The sequence below is a fragment of the Rhinatrema bivittatum genome, chromosome 10 (assembly GCF_901001135.1).
Source record: "Rhinatrema bivittatum chromosome 10, aRhiBiv1.1, whole genome shotgun sequence".
Taxonomy (NCBI): domain Eukaryota; kingdom Metazoa; phylum Chordata; class Amphibia; order Gymnophiona; family Rhinatrematidae; genus Rhinatrema; species Rhinatrema bivittatum.
The window spans coordinates 98,893,768-98,916,086 of NC_042624.1; the positions used below are offsets into that span (position 1 = coordinate 98,893,768).

The 22,319-nt window shown below is 44.3% G+C and overlaps 1 long non-coding RNA gene across 1 annotated transcript; it reads right to left on the minus strand.

Annotated features, from left to right (window-relative positions):
• Positions 1-242: 242 nt before the first annotated feature.
• LOC115100167 lies at positions 243-21,671 on the minus strand. Its single transcript, XR_003858982.1, has 3 exons — positions 21,379-21,671; positions 4,979-5,063; positions 243-262 (listed from the first exon to the last, which is right to left on the minus strand). It is a non-coding gene; the product is annotated as an uncharacterized LOC115100167 (long non-coding RNA).
• Positions 21,672-22,319: the final 648 nt, after the last annotated feature.

Genomic DNA, 22,319 nt, shown 5'->3' on the forward strand with positions numbered 1-22,319 from the left:
CGAGGAGCGAGTACTGGTTCTTATCTGCAATCTGTAATAATAACTCACGATCTCCGTACCTGCGATAGCATCTTAGACAGAAGAGAATCTTCAGAGTTCTAGGAACATGGACCCTCGAGGAGCGAGTACCGGTTCCTAAATGCAACTGGAATAGAAACTCACAAGGTTCACGTCTGCGATCGCTTCCAGGCGATAGGGAGTCTTCTGAGCGTTCAGGGACATAGGCCCTCGAGGAGCGAGTACCGGATCCCGTCTTAGCAATCTGAAAACAAGAAGAGAGAGCGGGGCCCCCGAGGAGCGGGTACCCCTGGTAAGTTCGAAGAAGCAGAGCAGTGGAGAATGAAGCGGGTTGAGATGATCCCTGCAATCAATCCCTTCCTAACTCAATTCGTAAGCGTAAGCAAAGACTTTTTATGTTGGAAGCGGATGATGTCACTATGGGGGACGCCTCTGAGGTTTGCGCCCTTGCTGGTACAAACTTCGGAGCGCGCGCCCTACATCATCAGGATCATGGCATATCCGCAGTGTCAGGCCAGCCCAGGGACTCCGGGAAGAAACAGTGAGGAGAAGCCGCGGCAGCAACTGTCCATCAGACCCGAAGGGAGTCGCCTCAGAGGTAGAGAGGGTGGAGCGAGGGCAAGAGCAGGCACAAATGCAACAGTTGAGTAGTTGGCTTTAGGTGATTTTTAATCAGAAAAGCGATAAACACATGATATTACATGATATTAAATAAATAAGGTTCAGCACAGCAGTACCCACATTTACTTAGTTTCACATTGGTGGGTGTAGCAAAGTAGAAGGTGCTTTCAAATATTATCTTGAGTTAAAAATTAGTTTTAAATCAGAAGTCTCTTCTTTGGTATTTTTGTTTTAATAACTGTCAGATTGAATAATCAGAACATAAGAAATTGCCATATTGGGTCAGACTGAGAATCTATCAAGCCTAGCATCCTGTTTCCAACAGTGGCCAATTCAAGTTACAATTACCTATTAAGTAACCAAACAGTAAATAAAATTCATGCTATTAATGCCAGTAATAAGTAATGGCTATTCCCTAAGTCAACTTGGTTAATAGCAGTTTATGGACTTCTTCAGGAACTTGTCCAAACTTCTTTTTAAACCCATCCTCCAGCAATGAATTCAAGAGCTTAATTATGTATTGCGTGATAAAGAGTTTTCTCTGATTTGTTTTAAATATGCTACTTGCTAACTTAATGGAATGCCCTCTAGTCCTTGTATTATTTGCCCGTTCTAGTCCTCTCAAGATTTTATAGATTTCTATCATATCCTCCCTCAGCTGTCTCTTCTCCAAACTGAAAAGCCCTAACCTCATTAGCCTTTCCTCATGGGGAGCCGTTCCACCCCCTTTATCATTTTGGTCACCCTTTTCTGTACCTTTTCCAGTGCAAATATATCTTTTTTGAGATGTGATTACCAGAATTGCATACAGTATTCAAGGTATGGTCTCCCCATGGAGTAATATAAAGGAACAGTGTGCAGGCAAGGCTGAAACTCAGGAACAGAATGCCGGTAAGAGTGGAACTGGAATACTAAGACAGGACAGGACTGGACTAAGACAACACAAAACATGAAACACAAGCCCAAAGGCAACAATAAAGGAAGGCCCCAAGGGGCAAGACAAGGAAAGGCCTAGCAACAGGGAGAGGCCTAAAAACAGGGAGAAGCCAAGAGAGGCCTCAGGGCTAGGCAAGGCCTGGGTAGGCCAGAGATCAGAGAAGGCCTACCACAAGCAAGGAAAGAGCCAGAAGGCCACAAGGCAAACTAGAAACTGAAGGCTGAATGGCCACAAGAGAGAGTTGAAAGGCGGATGGCCACAAGGCAAGACTGAATTGAAGGGTGGATGGCCACAAGGCAGGACAAGATAAGACAGAGGTCAGAAGGCCCAAAGGCCACAAGGCAAACAAGGAAAAGGCCACAAAGCAGAAGTGGCTAGGGCAAGGAACTGACAGGAACTTGCTGCTGAAGCACTGAGGCAAGTAACAGACTAGGTTAAGTAGTGATGGAGTCTGGATGTGGTGTAGGCAGATGAGCTTGCTCATCCAGGGAAGTGAGCTTGTGGAAGACCCCTGGTGGAGCGGAGGATGGAAGACTGGCTGAGGCAAGAAACCAGGGACGTGCTGAAGAGTACATTTCGAAGCAGGGCTCACTGGAGTCCTCTGGTGAGGGGAGGCTACACAGCCGGAAGCATAACAAGGACATTGTCTCCTATCCCATGAATTTTTATTTTTCATAGGATCCTGTCATGAGGGATTTTGTCAAATGCCTTCTGAAAATCCAGACACACTAAAGGCAGGATTTTAAAAGGCCTGCGCACATAAAACTCAGGATTTACGCACGTGGCTGGGCCTTGTGCTTGCCACGTAAATTTTCAAAGGGGCTCGGCCATGAGCATAAACCCCGGTAGGCACACAAGTGCCAGGCCTCTTCAAAGGGGTGGGCCTGGGCGGGGCAGGGGGCGGGCCAGGACAGCACCATTGTATGTTGTCCTGATGACTCACCCGCTGGCAGCTCCAGCCCTGAAGAAAGTTGAAAAACAAAAAAAATGATAAGTAGGTTTTAGGGGGTGGGGAGGAAAGGGGAAGAGGGAGGGAGTTTAAGGGGGGGGGGATGGAACTGGGGAAGGCCTGATTGCATCGCCGTGAGTAATTTTAAAAAGTTCACCCCCCTTGCACGTGCAGCCACCCAATTTTATAACATGCACGCGACGGCGCACATGTTATAAAATTGGTGTGTCCATGTGCGCGCGCCAGGAACCATGTGCACATGGATGCATGCGCGCATCTTTTAAAATCTACCCTTAAATCTACCAATTTACCTTTATTCACAAGTTTAATTCCTTCAAAAATATGTAGCAGAATTGTGAGGTAAGACTTCCCTTGTATAAATCCATTCTGACTGTGTCCCATTAGATCATATCTATCTATATGTTATGTGATTTTGTTGTTTAGAATAGTTTCCACAATTTTTCCCAGTACTGAAGTCAGACTCACCAGTCTATAATTTCCTGGATCACCCCTGGAGCCTTTCTAAAATATCAGGGTTACACAGGCCACCCTCCAATCTTTAGGTACAATGAATGATTTTAATTATAGTTTATAAATTACTAGTAATAGATCTGAAATTTCATTTTGAGTTATTTCAAAACCCTGGGGTGTATTCCATCTGGTTCAGGTCATTTGCTACTCTTCAGTTTGTAAATCTGCCCTACAACATCTTCCAGGTTCACCGTGATTTGGTTCAGTTCATCTGAATCATCACCCTTGAAAACTGTTTCCAGAACAGGTATCTCCCCGATGTCCTCATTAATAAACACCAAAGCAAAGAATGTATTTAGTCTTTCTGTGATGGCCTTATCTTCCCTAAGTGCCCCTTTTACCCTTCCATCATTTCACTTTCCAACCAACTCCCTCACAGGCTTCATGCTTTGGATATATTTTTAAAAGTTTTTATTATGAGATTTTGCCTCTACAGCCAGCTTCTTTTCAGATTCTCTCAGAGTCTTATCAATATTTTACATTTAACTTGCCAATGCTTTTGCTTTTTCCTATTTTCTTCAGATGGATCCTTCTTCCAAGTTTTAAAAGAAGTTCTTTTGGCTAAAAGAAGTTCTTTCACCTTGCCTTTTAACCATGCTTGGCAATGCTGGCAATCATTTGGCCTTCTTTCCACCTTTTTTAATGCATGGAATACATCTGGACTGGACTTCTAAGATGGTATTTTTAAACAATGTCTATGCCTTTTGTACACACTAACCTTTGTAGCTACACTTTTCAGGTTTTCTCTGTTTTCTTCATTTTATCAAAGTCTCCCTTTAAAAATTTTAATGCTAGAACTGTAGATTTACTTAATGTCTCCCTTACAGCCATTAAGTCAAATTTGATTGCACTATGATCATTTTTTCTGAACGCCCTACCACAGTTACCTCTTGTATCAAATCCTGTGTTCCACTAAGAATTAGGTCTAAAATGGCTTTTCCAATCGTCAGTTCCATGAAGCAGTGTTTTATTACATCCAAGAACTGGTTCTCCTAGCAAGTCCTGATATTACATTTAACCAGTCAATACTGGGATGATTGAAATCTAATGTATAAACATATAAATTTGTCCAATGACCAACGACCAAAGGTAACTTATAACAATCACTAAACGCTGAAGTAAGGAAATAATCCTAAACGCTGAAGTAAGGAATAATCCTAAACGCTGAAGTAAGGAAATGGTGGCTGGTCTGAAGAAATGAAATAGACCTCTATTGAATAGTACAAACATAGAAATCTTCCACATCCAGAGAGTTCACAGAGCAGCACTTTATGAGTCGTCCCGAGAAATCCCTGAGGCAGCGGCTCAGCGAAAAGTGCTCACGTCGGACTCCAGACTCTGGAACTTTATCGGCTTAAGCAAAAGGGAAGTATAGTCCTTTGAAATTTTATGAAAAAGTTTTCAAAATAATAAGAAAAATTGAAAAAAATTTAACCACAAGAAAAGTTGATTGGACCGATGATTTAAAAAGACCCATAACGGTGGCAACACAAGTTTGAGCTTGTTTAACCGTGGGTGGTATGAAGGTCCCAAGACTCACTATACAAAAATTTGTTATATAAAGTATATGTGATACTAACAACAACATAAGATAAAATTTTATGACACAACGTGATTGTTATAAGATGATTGAAATCTCCCATTATTACTGTGCTGCCAAATTTATTAGATTCCCTAATTTCTCTTAGCATTTCATCATCTGTCTGATCATTTTGCATCTGAGAAACACTTTCCTGCATCTCCCACTTGCCCTCCTTTCTCTCTTCTGTTAACCCCTTAACTCCCTGTGTCCTTTCAAGTTCTAAAACTTCAACACTAGTAATTACTTCTACAGCAACTGAATAGTCAATATCCCAAATAGAGGAGCCCCTGTGTCCTCCCATGACCCAATTCTGAATCCCTACACAACTATGCCTGTTTACCTCAAGTGTATATTGATACTGGGCTGTGATTCCTCGATCTGGAGCTGTTCCCTGCCCCAGGAATTGGACAGACAGCAATTCTTCACTGCAAAGATAGTCAAAACCGTAATGGCAATCAGACAAAAGCATAAGACCCCATTCCAAACTATTCCTGACATTTGCTAACCTTTGCTGGAAAAGACAGAAATCAAATCAGAATTTTGTCCTAATGCTATAAGGTCCCTTAAATCTGCAGTCTCTGTTTGGCTCAGTAAGTATGCTAGAACATTAACGTGTTCACAACTAGTCCAGCCAGACATACTATCAAAAACCTGGTCACCAGGAATAGTGCCAGACTTACACATGATCCCAATATTAACAGCAAGAAGGACACGTATTATTTTTGTCACTTTCTGAATATATCTAACACACTAGAAAACAAACAACCATTAATCCCATCCCCAATAAAGTGTTACAATGACGTAACACATATTCTCACAGGATAAGCAGGATGGTAGTCCTCACATATGGGTGACATCACAGGATGGAGCCCAATCACGGAAAACTTCTGTCAAAGTTTCCAGAACTTTGACTGGCCCCTACTGGGCATGCCCTACTGGGCAGCCAGCAGGGGTCCCCCTTCAGTCTTCTTTTTTCCGTGCAGCAGTAGCCTCGCGGTAAAGGAGCTCTGAAGAGATTCCTGACAGGAATTTTCCTCACGGAATTACTAAATGTTAATTGCCCCACAGGGATCCCCCCTCTAACTTTTCTCAGTCCGTGGTACTCCGGTAAGTTTTTACCTGTTTTTCCGTCGATTACCGTCAAGTTTGGCCTTCGCAGCCTACTGGCCGTCGACCGTACCGCGGCTCGATTTTTTTCCATGGCCATGGCATCAGGGTTTCGTCAGTGCCTGGATTGTACCCGCACCATGTCTATCACAGACCCCCATAAAGTCTGTGTAATGTGCCTAGGACGCGAGCACGATGTCTTGACCTGCACTAAATGTGCCTTAATGACATCGAAGGGTCGCAAGGCCAGAATGGAGAAGATGGAACTTCTTTTCCGTGCTCAAACCCCGACTCCATCCATTGCATCGACATTGTCGGAACCGGCACCATCAACTTCGCGCCAGCATCGACCACCGACCGGTGACCGACCGCCATTGACGACTTCTCGGCCATCGACACCCTCCACTCCCCCTCAGGATTGAGGGGATCGCAGGGAGAAACATCGCCATTAACACCATAAGACTCGGATCATCGAGGGAGCAAAATCATTGACCTCGCCATCGTCCGAGCCGCTGTTGAAGAGACCCCGTCCAGGAAAGGCACTGACCATTCCTGTGACCGAGTCCCCGAGGCAACCCTCACCCGATCGAGTATCAGGAGCTGCAACTCCGCCTTTAACGGTGGTCCCTCCGGCCATGCCTCTGCCTCCTTCTTCTGTTCCGGAGCTGGGGCTGATTGCTCCAGGTCTCCAAGAAGAACTGGACCGGATGGTTCAGGAGGCCATCGACAAGGCAATGCAACATCTTCAGGTTCCTCCGACACCGACACCGACCCAATTCCGGCAGCGTTGGCACCGCTGCTATCCAGGATGGAAGCGCTTATGAGTGCTTTTCCTCCCATGGTTCCTGGGTCTCCGATACCCTCTCCATTGACTGCGTCATCAGGAGGAGAAACACCGTTCCGCATACCTCCATCGGGAGTTCTGCCTCAGCCATCGATGCCGATACGTCCCTCGCCACCGACCCATCCATCGGTGCCGATACGTCCATTGGCGCCAGCGAGTCATCCATCGATGCCCTCAATGCCTGCACCGGTGCCTTCGATGCCATCATCGGTACCTCCGATAATTCCTTCGATTCCCTCGGACCCTAGACCAGGACCTTCAGGTCTCTAATCACCCTGTCCCCCTCTAGTTCCTAGAGGAGCAGGTGCTGATCCTTATGACACCTGGGGTGATGAAACTTCATCAGACACCGATGATTTACCTTCACCACCTTCACCCATTGAGAGTAGGAAGCGTTCTCCTCCAGAGGACCTCTCCTTTATAAACTTTGTGAAGGAAATGTCCGAATTGGTCCCCTTCCAATTGCAGACTGAACAGGATGATAGGCACCAAATGATGGAATTGCCCCAATTCCTGGATGCCCCCAAGGTAATCACATCTATACCCATCCATCAGGTCCTTCTCGATCTTCTCAAAAAGAACTGGGAATATCTTGGATCAGTTGCTCCAGTACACAGGAAAGCTAACACTACCTATTTGGTACAGTCAGCCCCAGGTTTTCAAAAATCTCAGCTTGATCACCACTCGGTCGTTGTAGAGTCTGCACAAAAAAGGGCGAAGAGGTCAAAGCCTCACTCATCTGTTCCTCCTGGAAAGGAACAGAAGTTCCTAGACAACATTGGTCGCCGAGTATTCCAAGGTGCCATGCTCATCTCCCGAATTGCCACCTATCAGCTTTATATGACCCAATATAACAGGGTCATTTTTAAGTAGATATAGGACTTCTCAGACTCCCTGCCTCAACAATTTCAAGAACAATTACAAACCCTAGTCAACAAATCCGGAACGCCACAAAATTTACCAGCAAATAGATGTAATGAAATAGCCAAATTTTTTTAATGACAAAATCAACAACCTTAAAACTAAAATCCCAACTACAGCAAAACAAGTAATTAAAATGAATAAAAGAGATGTTATACCATGGACAACATTCAATGAGTTATCAGAACTCGAAATCGAGTCAATGCTAATGAAGCTAAATCCCGCCCCACATCCAAATGACACAATACCAACAATGGACATAAAAAAAGTTGTAAGCACAGTATCTCCGACCTTAACAAAGGTCGTGAATCTTTCCTTAGAGGAAGGAACTATGCCAGAGACTCTAAAAGGGGCAGTAGTAAAACCAATCTTAAAGAAAAAAAACAGTGATCCACTTAATCTAAGTAATTACCGACCAGTATCAAACCTCCCCCTAATCGCAAAATTAATTGAGAAAGCCATACAAAAGCAACTTGTAGAACACTTGGAGAGCAATAATATACTGTATCCGTCACAACATGGCTTTCAAAAACACTATAGCACAGAGACACTGCTGCTTGCATTAACAGATAACATCATGAGAGGGTTCGATAGTGGTAAACATTACATCCTGGTGATGCTAGACCTCTCTGCAGCATTTGATACCGTAAATCTCGACATACTTTTAAATAGACTGGATGAAGTAGGATTAAGTAACAAAACTATCAAATGGTTTAGATCTTATCTAAGTAACAGATATTTTCAAGTACAAATCAAAGAAGTAATGTCAGAAAAGATAAACCTTCAAACAAGAGTACCACAGGGATCCGCCCTATCGGCCATACTATTCAACATATATCTCTTACCCCTATGCCACCTACTATCGGGTCTGGGCATCACACATTACATATACGCCGACGATATCCAGTTAATACTACCCATTGACGACACAATCGAAAAAACATTAAAAATAGCAAATATGTATCTGGATATCATCAAACAACTGCTAAACCAAATGGAACTAGTAATTAATATTGAGAAAACTTGGGGGCGGATTTTAAAAGCCCTGCTCGCGTAAATCCGCCCGGATTTACGCGAGCAGGGCCTTGCGTGCCGGCGCTCCTATTTTCCATAGGCCTGCCGGCGTGCGCAGAGCCCCGGGACTCGCGTAAGTCCCTGAGTTTTTTGTCGGGGGCGGGGCCGAACGACGTGGCGTTTTGGGGGCGGGACGCAGCGTTTTGGGGGTGGGCCCGGGGGCGTGGTTTCGGCCCAGGGCGGTCCAGAGGCGTGGCCGTGCCCTCCGGAACCGCTCCTGGGTTGCGTCTCGGCGCGCCAGCGGCCCGCTGGCGCGCGTGGATTTACGTCTCCCTCCGGGAGGCGTAAATCCCTGGACAAAGGTAGGGGGGTTTTAGATAGGGCCGGGGGGGTGGGTTAGGTAGGGGAAGGTGAGGGGAGGGCGAAAGAGAGTTCCCTCCGAGGCCGCTCCGATTTCGGAGCGGCCTTGGAGGGAACGGAGGCAGGCTGCGCGGCTCGGCGCGCGCCGGCTGCCCAAAATCGGCAGCCTTGCGCGCGCCAATCCTGGATTTTAGCAGATACACGCGGCTACGCGCGTATCTACTAAAATCCAGCGTACTTTTGTTTGCGACTGGTGCGCCAACAAAAGTACGCGAACGCGCATTTTTAAAAAATCTACCCCAGAATTTATACATTTAGAACGAAAAAGAATGGAGATAGTTCAAAACCCAATTATACTCGATAACAACCAAAAAATAGAGTTCGCAGACAAAGTACGGAACCTAGGCATAATAATTGACACAGAACTAAGCTTAAAACAACACATATCTCTAAAAGTAAAGGAAGGATACACCAAACTAATGGTGCTGAGAAGACTTAAACCTCTTCTAACAACCGCCAACTTCCGATCAGTACTCCAAGCGCTGATCTTTGCTAGTACCGATTACTGTAACGCCCTTATGCTAGGCCTACCATACACGTCACTAAGACCACTACAGATATTACAAAACACAGCTGCTAGAATTTTAACCGGCAAAAGCAAAAGAGACCACATCACAGAAACCCTAGCAGAATTACACTGACTACCCATTGAACAAAGAATTCAGTACAAAACACTATGCACCATACATAAATTAATACACAATGAAAAAGCAGACTGGCTGAACACAGCCCTTTGTGTACACGTCCCAAATAGGAATCTGAGATCTGCCAACAAAGCACTCCTCTCTATTCCATCAGTCAAAACAGCTAGACTCACACAAGTAAGAGAAAGAGCACTATCTTTGGCAGGACCCATACTCTGGAACACCATGCCCACAGAGTTGAGACTACAAAGCAACAACAAAACATTCAGAAAAAATCTAAAAACCTGGCTTTTTAAATTAGCTTACCAAAAGAGAAAGGAGAATAGTACTCAAGGGAAAGCAGGTACAAACAATTGAACAACAAACACATAACCAAAATCTATGTGTGTAATTTTAATCAGACTAAGTTTCATCCTTTAAAGCTCAGCAAAAGGATGAAAGTCCAATGATAAAGGTAATCTAGTAACCTAAACTGTGAAAATGTGAATCAGAAATGACCCATTACACTTACCAATTTATATCATTTACAAACTATGTTACCGACCCTAAAATGGCACCTATGTAACTTAAGATATGTTAGCCTCATTTTATGTGCCTTAATGTAAACCGTTGTGACGGTTCACACCAAACGACGGTATAGAAAAATGTTTAAATAAATAAATAAATAAATAAATAAACAAACAAGGGTTTTGAGGCAAGCAAGCATGAGATTAAAACATCTTATGACATTTTTGACACTTTTACCAGAATGTCTGCAGCTGCCATCTCGGCGAGGTGGTGGGCCTGGCTCAAGTCTTCTGACCTTTGCCCAGAAGTACAAGACCGGTTATCTGACCTACCTTGTGTTGGAGATAATCTGTTTGGCGAGCAGATTCAACGGACGGTAGCAGAATTAAAAGACCAACATGAGACCCTAAGACAGCTCTCTTTGATGCCTTCTGACTTCTCCTCAAAACAGCCCTTCAGAAAGGACTCTAAGAAGTCATTCTTCCGTCCGAAGAAGTCTTACCCGCCACCATCCAGATCCCGTGCCACGAGACCTTATCAAAAACCGCAGTCTCGTCAAGCCCATAAACAAAAACAACAAGCAGCTCTTCAACCAGGTTCTGCTTCAGGTGTTTGACTTCCACTTAGAGAGCAGCAGCCACATTCCTCTGTCGCACATACCAGTGCCACGAGACCTTATTAAAAACCGCAGTCTCATCAAGCCCGTAAACAAAAACAACAAGCAGCTCTTCAACCAGGTTCTGCTTCAGGTGTTTGACTTCCACTTAGAGAGCAGCAGCCACATTCCTCTGTCGCACATACCAGTGGGAGGTCAATTGTGCCACTTCCACAATATGTAGCATCCAATCACATCCGACCAATGGGTATTGGCAATCATTGCTCAGGGTTACCATCTAAACTTTCTCGCCCTGCCACCGGACTCCCCACCTCTACAGATGTGGAGAACATCCGACCACTCCATTCTTCTGGATCAAGAGGTTTCCCTCCTTCTCCAGTCAAGAGGAATAGAACCCGTTCCATACTCTCAGCAAGGCCTAGGGTTCTATTCCCCCAAAAATCGGGAGGTGTCCGTCCTCTTCTAGACCTACAGGCCCTAAACGAGTACCTTCAACGAGAAAAGTTCAAGATGGTCACCTTGGGATCGCTTCTATCTCTTCTACAAAGAGGAGACTGGCTCTGCTCTCTGGACCTTCAGGATGCATACACCAACATTGCGATAACTCCAGCTCATCACAAGTACCTGAGGTTTCTAGTAGGCCTCAAGCCCTATCAATATCGAGTGCTCCCATTCGGCCTAGCGTCTGCGCCATGAGTCTTTACCAAATGCCTCGTAGTTGTTGCAGCCTTCCTCAGAACTAAGGTGTTCACGTCTACCCCTACCTGGACGATTGGTTAATCAGGGCTCCCACTCAGCAATCTGCTCTGTCGTCCCTCAATCTAACCTTACACACTCTAATTTCGCTAGGATTTCTCGTCAACTACGACAAATCCTACTTAGTCCCATCTCAAACCTTATCGTTCATTGGGGCAGACTTGGACACCTTACAGGCAAAGGCTTTCCTATCTCGACAACGAGCACTGACTCTTGCGTCCCTTGCGCACCAGCTGCAGTCTCAGCACTCGCGACTGCATGCCAATTTCTCGTCCACCTCGGACACATGGCGTCCTCAGACCATGTCACACCAATGGCCTGCTTGGCCATGAGACTCATGCACTGGACTCTGAGGTCTCAATGGACTCAAGCTATTCAGCCTCTGTTGGCCATTATCCGTATAACCGACTCATTCCGTCTGCCTCTTGCCTGGTGGAAAAATCAGACCAATCTCCTCCAGGGATTGCCCTTCCAGGTTCCAAATCCTCAAATCATTCTCACCATCGACGCTTCCAACCTCTGCTGGGGAGCCCATATAGCCAATCTGCAGACACAATGCTCTTGGTCTCCAGAGGAAGCCAAACACCAAATAAATTTCCTGGAACTTCGAGCAATCAGATACGCTCTCAGGGCCTTTCAGGATCGCCTCTCAAATTAAGTCATCCTGATTCAGACGGACAACCGGGTGGCAATGTGGTACATCAACAAACAGGGAGGCACAGGCTCCTTCCTTCTGTGTCAGGAAGCTGCGCAGATTTGGGAGGAAGCTCTCTCCCATTCAATGTACCTCAGGGCCACCTGGTTACCGGGAGTAGACAATGTGTTGGCAGACAAGCTGAGTCATGTCTTTCAACCGCACGAGTGGTCTCTCAACCCCTCGGTAGCAAACTCCATCTTTCAACAATGGGGATATCCTTGGATAGACCTCTTTGCGTCCCCACAAAACCGCAAAGTGGAGAAATACTGTTCTCTCATTCGCAGCAAACACTCTCAACCCAGAGACGCATTCTCCCTCTCTTGGGCAACCGGTCTGCTTTACGCATTCCCTCCACTTCCTCTTCTCTCGAAGACTCTCGTGAAGTTATGTCAGGATTAGGGAACCATGATCCTGATAGCACCTCACTGGCCACACCAAGTGTGGTTTCCAATACTTCAGGACCTCTCCATCCGCAGGCACATTCCATTGGGAAAGGACCCGCTTCTGATCACTCAAAACGATGGGTGCCTACGACATCCCAATCTTCAAGCCTTGTCCCTGACGGCATGGATGATGAAAGGTTAATCTTTCAACCACTTAACCTTTCTGAGCCAGTTTCCCGTGTCTTGATTGCTTCACGGAAGCCTTCCACTAGAAAAGCTTACTCTTACAAATGGAAAAGGTTCACGTCACGGTGCTCTTCTCAGTCCCTTGACCCCTTTTCCTGTCCAATCCCGAAATTTCTGGACTATCTCTGGCATCTATCAGAGTCAGGTCTTAAGATTTCCTCCATTAGAATGCATGTCAGTGCGGTAGCCGCCTTCCATAAAAGTATCGGGGATGTCTCTATATCAGTATACCCCCTTGTAACACGTTTTTTGAAGGGCTTGCTCCACATCAAGCCTCCGTTACGTCCTCCGGCCCCTTCCTGGGACCTTAATCTAGTTCTGGGTCGGCTCATGAAACCACCATTTGAGCCTCTTCACTCTTGTGAACTTTGATATCTCACATGGAAAGTGATTTTCCTTTTGGCTATCACTTCAGCTCACAGAGTTAGTGAATTGCAGGCCCTAGTTACCTATCCACCTTACACTAAACTTCTGCAGGACCGGGCAGTACTCCGCACTCACCCGAAATTCCTACCTAAGGTAGTTTCGGATTTTCATCTAAATCAATCCATCATACTACCTACCTTTTTTCCCAGGCCCCATGCCAACCCAGGAGAACTGGCTCTGCATACCCTTGACTGTAAACGGGCTCTAGCGTTTTACCTAGACCATACAGCTGCCCACAGGGAAAGCACTCAATTGTTCGTCTCTTTTCACCCTAACAAGTTAGGGAAGCCTGTGGGTAAGCAGACTCTCTCCTCCTGGTTGGCGGACTGCATATCCTTTTGCTACCAGCAAGCAGGCATTCCATTTCAAGACCGTGTTAAAGCACACTCTGTGAGGGCCATGGCGACTTCAGTAGCACAGCTACGATCGGTGCCACTTCCTGACATTTGCAGGGCTGCCACCTGGAGTTCCCTCCACACTTTTGCAGCCCACTATTGCTTGGACAAAGCCGGAAGACAAGATTCCATCTTCGGCCAGTCTGTCCTTCGTAACCTATTTACAACGTGACGTACCAACACCCTTCCGCCTGCCCGGTGGGGTTCAGGATGCCCTCTACCAAATTCCACCCTAGTTGTTGTGCCTGTTGCACGCCTTTGGGTACATTTGGTGCATGTTCGGACATCCTCAGCTCGATACTCACCCATATGTGAGGACTACCATCCTGCTTGTCCTGTGAGAAAGCAAATGTTGCTTACCTGTAACAGGTGTTCTCACAGGACAGCAGGATGTTAGTCCTCACGAAACCCACCCGCCACCCCGCAGTTTTGGGTCGTAACGTTTTGTTATTTTATTTTTCGGCACTACCTGTAGCTTTCAAATAAGACTGAAGGGGGACCCCTGCTAGCTGCAGGGTTAGTGCCATGCTAGGCATGGCCAGTAGGGGCCAGTCAGAGTTCTGGAAACTGACAGAAGTTTTCCGTGATTGGGATCCATCCTGTGATGTCACCCATATGTGAGGACTAACATCTTGCTGTCCTGTAAGAACACCTGTTACAGGTAAGCAACATTTGCTATATCCTGTACATGAGCGCCAAATGTGGAAAGTAGGCTGAGTGGTTATATATTACACTCTACACACAATCTGGTAAAAGCAAAACATAGTTTACTAAGGCCTGGATTCACTAATGCCACAAGGCTCAGTGAATCCCGGTGCTAACGGGGGGCGGTCATGCGCTAGGTGTGATTGCTGCCGGCGTCATGCCGAATAACTACACCATAAAAGGTCTAGTTATTCGGCACAAAATAGGCAGCGAAAAGGCTCCTTACCTTTTCGCTGTCGGCGCCATCTTCGCGGAGTCAGCCCCAGTGATGCCCCGACTCCTCCTCTTCCTGAGCCGACTCTGCCCCGATGTATCTAGCGCAGTCCTACGCTAAGCTTTCTAGCTATCACATGCTTGCACTGGTAGCGCAAGCGTGCGATAGCCTTAGAAAATGAGGCCCTAAATGTTGTAAACATATGGTATGAAATCAGCAAAGAAAAACAATATAATGAATATCAGTATAAGCACACATCACAGTAGGCATTACATAGATTAATCAAGTAAATAAGATTGCAATCACAGAGATAAGAATAAAGAAAAGGTATTATACAAAGAATACTCTCCTTATAGGTCCTCCCTGCTATGGAATCGTGTATTCTATAATAAAGGACTGTACGATGCCAGGACTCCACATATAGAAGCTGTTCACCCTCTTATTCATTGCTCATTCAACAACTCACTGTTGCACATAGCTTTATATATCTTATTTCCTCTGACTTTAGTCTAGTGTCTGCAAGTTAGGTGTTTCAATTTACACCTATAGCTCTGACATTAGCCATCTGGAGTTGTCAAGCCATAGCAATTAAGACTCACAGTTACAGTAAGATTTACGACTCTAGCTATGGCTTTTAGGAAGATATCCTGTACTAGTCTCCTGAATGCTGGTTCTCATCGATGTTATCTCTTAGAATAACAAATGTTAAAGGAACCAAATGTCTCTTGCCTCCTACCTTACCAGCTCATCAGTAACAGTCAGAGACAGTGTGCTGAGAAAGTGTTTCAGGCTTTAATAATTCTTATGCTAAGTTATGTACAATGTACATATTGATCCACATTTATCAATTTAGTGAGAGTTGTTTTGATCCATAGCTAACCCCACTTTCACATTATAATGTCTTCTGGAAATCTTAACTATCTCCCTAAAATAATCTTCTTACAGGTGTATGGCCCATAGTAGGCAAACATGGTATATTTGAGGGGAGCTCAGACAGTCAGGAGTTCTTGTAGGTTCCAGCCATGGTGGAAAACAAAACGTGGGGCATTGGAAAAAAATGGGTGTAAAGATAAAATATCTCAATTGTGTCTAATAATGTTATAAAGGGCCCCCACTCTATTAGAATTAGAGATAACACAAGTGAGTGCCTCTGAGTGACTACAGGTGTTGGGAAGAAGTATCCACGCCTGATGTGCATACAGGGGCAGATTTTAAAAAAGTACGTGCAAACAAGAGTACGCCGGATTTTAATAGATACACGCGTAGCCATGCGTATCTTTTAAAATCCGGGCTCGGCGTGCGCAAGGCTGCGCAAAATCGGCAGCCTGCACGCGACGAGCCGCACAGCTTGCCTCCGTTCCCTCCGAGGCCGCTCCAAAATCGGAGCGGCCTCGGAGGGAACTTTCTTTCCGGCGCCCCCCACCTTCCCTTTCCTTCCCCTATCTAACCTGCCCCCGGCCCTAACTAATCCCCCCCCCCCCCCCCCCCACCTTTATTTCAAAAGTTACGCCTGCCTTGCGTGCGCCGGACCAGCTGCCAGCGCGCCATGTTCAGTCCGGGGGCTGGTCTGAAGGCCGCAGTCATGCCCCCGGAACGCCCCCGATGACACGCCGGCCGCAACACGCCCCCCCCCAGGAAAGCCCCAGGACTTACCCGCACCGGCAGCCTATGCAACATAGGCTCGGCGCGCGAAGGGTGAAAATCTGTCCCACAATGCACACTTAGCAGGACTCCAAATCGCACCACCAAGAAAAATATAATGGATACAGGATCACCACCAAATACAAGCAAATATAGAAGGTACGGTTCACCGCCAAATACAAACATGTTCGTATTTGGTCAGCGTTCGTATATGGCGGTGAACCCGTACCTTCTATATTTGCTGGTTATATTGAATTGAGAACCGTTGAGAGTGCGAGTGAGAGCTTTTTTTTGCATTAATATATACTTCAACGGGGAGCTACGATATAGAACTGCATCAAGGTTTTATATATTGATACAACAGTATATATATATTGATACAAGAGTGTACTATTTATCCCCCAAGGTGTACATTGTTATATAAATAGAGTGAATTATGAATGTTTTAGTTTAGTTATGTATGAGTGGCATTTTTTAGAGGCATGTGTGTTTGTGTGGTGTATGTTTAGGTGATGAGTGTTTTTAAGTGATATGAGATGTTTAATGTTGAGGGGTTATGAAATAAGGGTTGTAATATTGGTATTTGGGATGTTGTACATTTTATATTGTATATATTGTGCATATAATACATGTATGGTTTATATGTTTCATGTATTACGGTGATACTGGATATGATATAATGTGAGCACCTTTTATACAGGTATTGTAAAACATATTGACCTTTTGTAAAATTTTTATATTTTTGGTATAATGTTTTGATTTCGTTATATACACTCTCTCATACAATATGGGTCGAATTTTAAGACCTATGTGCGGGCGTAGATTTGTGCGCGCAACCTGGCGCGCACAAATCTATGCCCGGTTTTATAACATACGCGCGCAAGGGGGTGCACACTTGTGCACCTTGCACGAGCCGAGCCCTAGGGTAGCCCCGATGGCTTTCCCCATTCCCTCCGAGGCCACTCTGAAATCGGCCTCGGAGGGAACTTTCCTTCCGCCTCCCTCCACCTTTACTTCCCTTCCCCTACCCCTACCTAACCCGCCCTATCTAAACCCCCTCCCCTCTTACCTTTGTTAAATAAGTTGCGCCTGCCTCCGGGCAGGTGTAGGTTGCACGCGCCGGCTGAGTGCCAGTGTACGATCTCCCGGCACGGCCGCTGTGCCGGAGGCCTCAGTCCTGCCCCGCCCCTGGACTGCCCCACCCCACGCACTCCCCGCCCTTTTTTCAAGCCCTGGGACATGCGCATTGCTGGGCCTATACAAAATAGGCTCGGCACGCACAGGAGCGGGTTTTTTGGGTTACGTGCATAATATACGCGTGTAACCCTTTGAAAATCTGCCCCTACATGTATTAATAGAGTGAGAGATTGATGTTAAGTACCACATTTATTGTATTTACCTTATATGGAATTAGAAAATTCTTCAAATAACTCAGTACAGTTTGTAATCGGACTTTAAATACCAACATAATACATTTAAATTTTACTTTCTGAATGAGGGCAACCAATGTAATCTTAACAGTATAGGTGTCATATGACTCCTCATTGGGCCCTCCTCTATTAATCTCAAGGCTGAGTTTTGTATTATTTGTAGTACTTTAGCTGGGTTTTTTTTGGCAACTCATCATAATGTTGCAATAATCCAATATCGACAGGACCAAGCTTTGCACCACTGTTCAAAATCATCTTTCCTCAAAACAAAATGCAGGTGTCGTACTACTCTTAATTTAAAATAAGCAGCTTTCAGAACTTTCTATACCTGTGGCTTAAAATATAGTTTGGCATCTAAAATAATCCCTAAATCCCTTAATTCTACTTACCATCAATCATGATCTTGGGTGCTTCTTCAACTGGAATGATATGATTTACCCAAAGCATTTCAGTCTTAGCTATTTGCTCATTTATATCTTACCACATGAGTCACTGGGAACATTTGCTGACTATCAGCATAAAATATTTTAGCCATTTGATAACTAATAGCCAAAATGGACAACGATAGAGCCACTTAGACTCGACATTGGACACATAGAGACATGCTATGTTGGGTGCCATCATGGCCTCAATAGTCATCCCCTTTATCTGCTGAAAAAATCTCCATTCAAACAAAGACACTTTTTGTCAAAGCCACCTGGTAAGCTGAACCAGGAAACTGGTGGGAAACGGTGAATCAAGTAGATGACAATTCAGGACCTCCTCTACAAAGTGAAGGGAGGAGGCTCCCCTCATGACACATTGGACACAAATACATCATTCCATACAAGATTACAATTTTTTGTTATTGACATGTAGGGAGATATCCCATGTTTTACCACTGAAAGCACCAAATATGAATCATAATAGCCAAGAAATATGCAGACCAGTGTACTGACAGGTCAAGATACTGCTAACAGTGAAAGAGAAGAGATCTTGCCCAGATGAGAACTTTACACTGAAGGATACTTTGTCAAGCTCTGCCTATCTGTATGCTCCTGTGTAAATAAATCAGAAAAGAGAGGCAATGCAGCAGGTAAGCTCATAAGCAGGAGTCATGGACTGGCCAAGGGAGTCCAGAGGTCAGAAAGACCCCCACACTTGGACGAAGAGGGGGGCAGTCTGAGATGGAGAAAAATGCTGACACTGGCATAACAGCTTGGCATACAGATGTGGCAGTACTCCCCCTGAAGAAATGGGGTGGGGGGGAAGACCTGCAATGCGGTAAGAGCCCTCCCCCCTGAAGAAATGGGAAGGGGGGGGAAAGACTTGCAATGCAACAAAGACCACCTACGTGATTATGCATGAGCTTATGCATATTTATCAACTGGAAAGTATAAGATGGGAGGCAAATAAGGAGAGAGGAGCAACCCTGAAACCAGAGAGAGGTCCCCTGAAAGAAAAGGGTCACCTAGAAGAAAAGGAAACGAGCAAAAGGGGAGCCCGAAGCAGACCAGTACCCACTGCTATTGAGGAGGGAGAAAACTAGGTGTGGCCAGGAAACCGAAGAGAGGAAATGCCCTTCTCAGGTTCAGAGAATGACCTGGAAACTGAGATGGTGAGGGGCGAGAGGAAGCCCCAGACAGCCCGGCAAGTACCAAAGCCAGAAGCAAGTCTTCTTCCAGGACCACTTGCCAGCTCTACCAGTACCAAGCCCAGGAAGCAAGCCTTCTTTCCTACCCACATTCTCCAGACCTCCAGCCAGAGATGCTTCAGAGGTGAACAAAGGGATATCGCCTGAAGTTGGGACCAGACCTAAGTAAGTTATCCATAAGAATTAATATATTAAGCAGACTAAGGTTTATGGCATATTTGTAACCACCCATAGTACAGAACTTTCTTTACGGTAAACTACTGCTTAGTGGCCAGGATGTTAGAGACAGGAATTGTTATTTTCTAAATGCTAAATCCTGCCAAATCTGATAAATGAAAGTCTATTTCTGAGGAGAGCACGTCTGATAAATGAAAGTCTATTTCTGAGGAGAACATGCTTAGGATCGTGAAGTTAAGTGGGAGGGCAACTGAAAATGTCCTGTAGCAGACAGGTCCCTGCTGCCCTAAACTTGCTTACAGACAGAATCATGCCCTGTAGTAGCAAGGTAATATTGCCAATATTCTTCTTCAAAGAGAACAGCAGTGGATTTTATATCTGCAGTCTCTTTATCTGGCTGGGCTGTACCAGGAAATTGAGTGGACTCCTTTCTACTAATATTCTCTTTGATAGCAACATATTACAATATGTAAGTTACATACAGTAACCATAATTTTACCCTGACATTGTGCCTGTATTTATATGTATGTAGCTTCTCAATTTTCCATAGGGATTCTGTTTAAAGAATGTGATTGGTTCTTTCTCTGTTGTTCCTGATTGGTGTATCACTACCATGTGACTTTTTTGGGACCAACTTTGAACAATTTGTATACTACCTTCCTTATCGGCATTCTATATCTCCTTGGACACTAGTAATAGATTTATGAGTATGCATTAGCTGCTGACAAAAAGTAGGTATGTTTCATGTTTATCCTGGGCACTATGGGAGGTTTTGAGTTAAGCTGTCGCTTACACATTTTTATGTTCTCTTTCAGTCCCTTCCAATGCAGCACATCTGCGAAACATGTACTTGTCGTGGGACATAGCTATCTTTATACACTTTTTGGATATTAATGTTTCAAGGACTGAATAAATCGTCTTGGATTTAGGAATAATTATATGCTTGATTTTGAAGTTTTCTTATACTCTGCTGTGGATTGCTATACATTCATTGATGACCACTGCACCATTATTTAACTGAATTCTACAAACCAGGAATAGCCAAAGAAAAAAAATCTATTTCCCAGATCTAACTGACTTTATAGTATTTGGAGCAGGCAACACCAAAAAGTTCTCAGTCACTAATATATATTAGAAAATTGCCATAATGTGGTCAGTCCCTGCTTCAGAGAGGTTGGATACTATTCTGTTGAAATAGTTTGACCAGGTTTCTTTCAGATTAAGAGAGAACTGTAATGGAGTTTAACTTTTTAGAATTTACTGAGCATTACAGTAGTACAAGAATGACTTGGCTTCCTTCATCCAGTACGGACACTATTGTAAATCTATAATATGCAGTTTAAATGCAATGTATGTAATAGTATTTTAGATATTGTGATCAAGCCGCTATGTCCTGCACAGTTTGAAAGAAAGGACATTAAGGACTTGTTTATACTCTTATGTTTTCGTTGCACAAGTGCTTTATTCATTAACTACTGTGGTTGTACAGCAGTTATACTGTGTAGAGAGCCTGAACCATGAGAATTTTTTCAAAAGGAAAAAAAAACATAGCCATTAAAATACAGAACACATTTGCTTAAAGCATTTAAAATCAATTGTCGTCACAAACACAAATGGCTAAATACATATCACTATATAATTAGCTTATTAGATCATAATTTGACATGAATAAATAATAAGCAGCATTCATATTTATTTTTAACTTAAGGAGAATGGAAATTGCTGGTTACTTCCCAAACTAATTTAGTGTTAAAACTCACATATCCCAAGCAGCACAAAGAGATAACTTCACAATAAAAGGATGTACTTGATGACACCATCTTCATATTACAATCACAATGGGGTAACAATGGCAAGTCACATATGGATATGAATTTTCCAAATATATACAAAGACCCTAGAAATTTCTGAAATATTTTTCATTCCACAAGATAAACAACAAAGCAATAAGGAAGAGGCATTACCCTCTTCTCCTTTCTTAATTCAGAAAGGGCTCTTGCTGAGATATTCTTTTCCAGAGTCCTGCGTATCTGCAATTTCCTATCGCCCAGCTAGCATGAACTCAAAAAGAAGCAACAGCTGCTAGGGGAGAATGAAAATAGCATATCTGTTCATGTGGCGTGATGCAGGGCACTCAGCTCCTCTTTTGGTAAGGAGAGCAGGCGCAGTTCTTTAGGGAGGCTTTCTTTATGCCAGCTCCAGCCAAATGATTTTTGTTTCATTTTACTGCCAAAAATAGCACTGGCTACAGCAATAAGTGCATGTATGTGTGGTAGGCAGGAGCTCAATGTCTTCCAGTCTATTAAAACAGTGTTAATTAAAATAAGTTGGTCATTAGCATATGAAGATCCAAAGCCATATGAATGATTTGATTTCAGTATTTTAGCTGATTAAACTCCAAAGAAATCTCTTATCATTGTATCCATTTCAATTTATAGCTCATTTTAAAGTTTGAATGTATTCACATGTGCTAAATAAAACTGATAAAGTGATGACCTGTTTTTCTTAATTCTTCTCCTGCAGCACTCCATTAGTGTATCTGGTACGTCCTCTTTTTCGGCAGCTCAGTTCTAGATCCAGTCCTCTTTCAGGATACACATTTACCATGGATTACCTTATCCAGCCATAGAATTTCAAATAGCACCTCTGTGCTGATGACAGCTAAATCTATTTCTCTACCCTTGATCTATCCCCATCTGTCTAGTCCCAGGTTTTGGATTCTCTTGCTCTTTCTCTGTTTATCAATTTGCTGCCACCATCTCAGGCTCAATTTGTCAAAACGTGTTCATCTGTCTACAGAGCTGTAGCCAAGCAATGTGGCATCTATGGCCAAGTGAAAAACTGCACCCTCACCTACTACATAATACATGACACCACGAGCTGGAAGAATTGTTATATGTTTGTT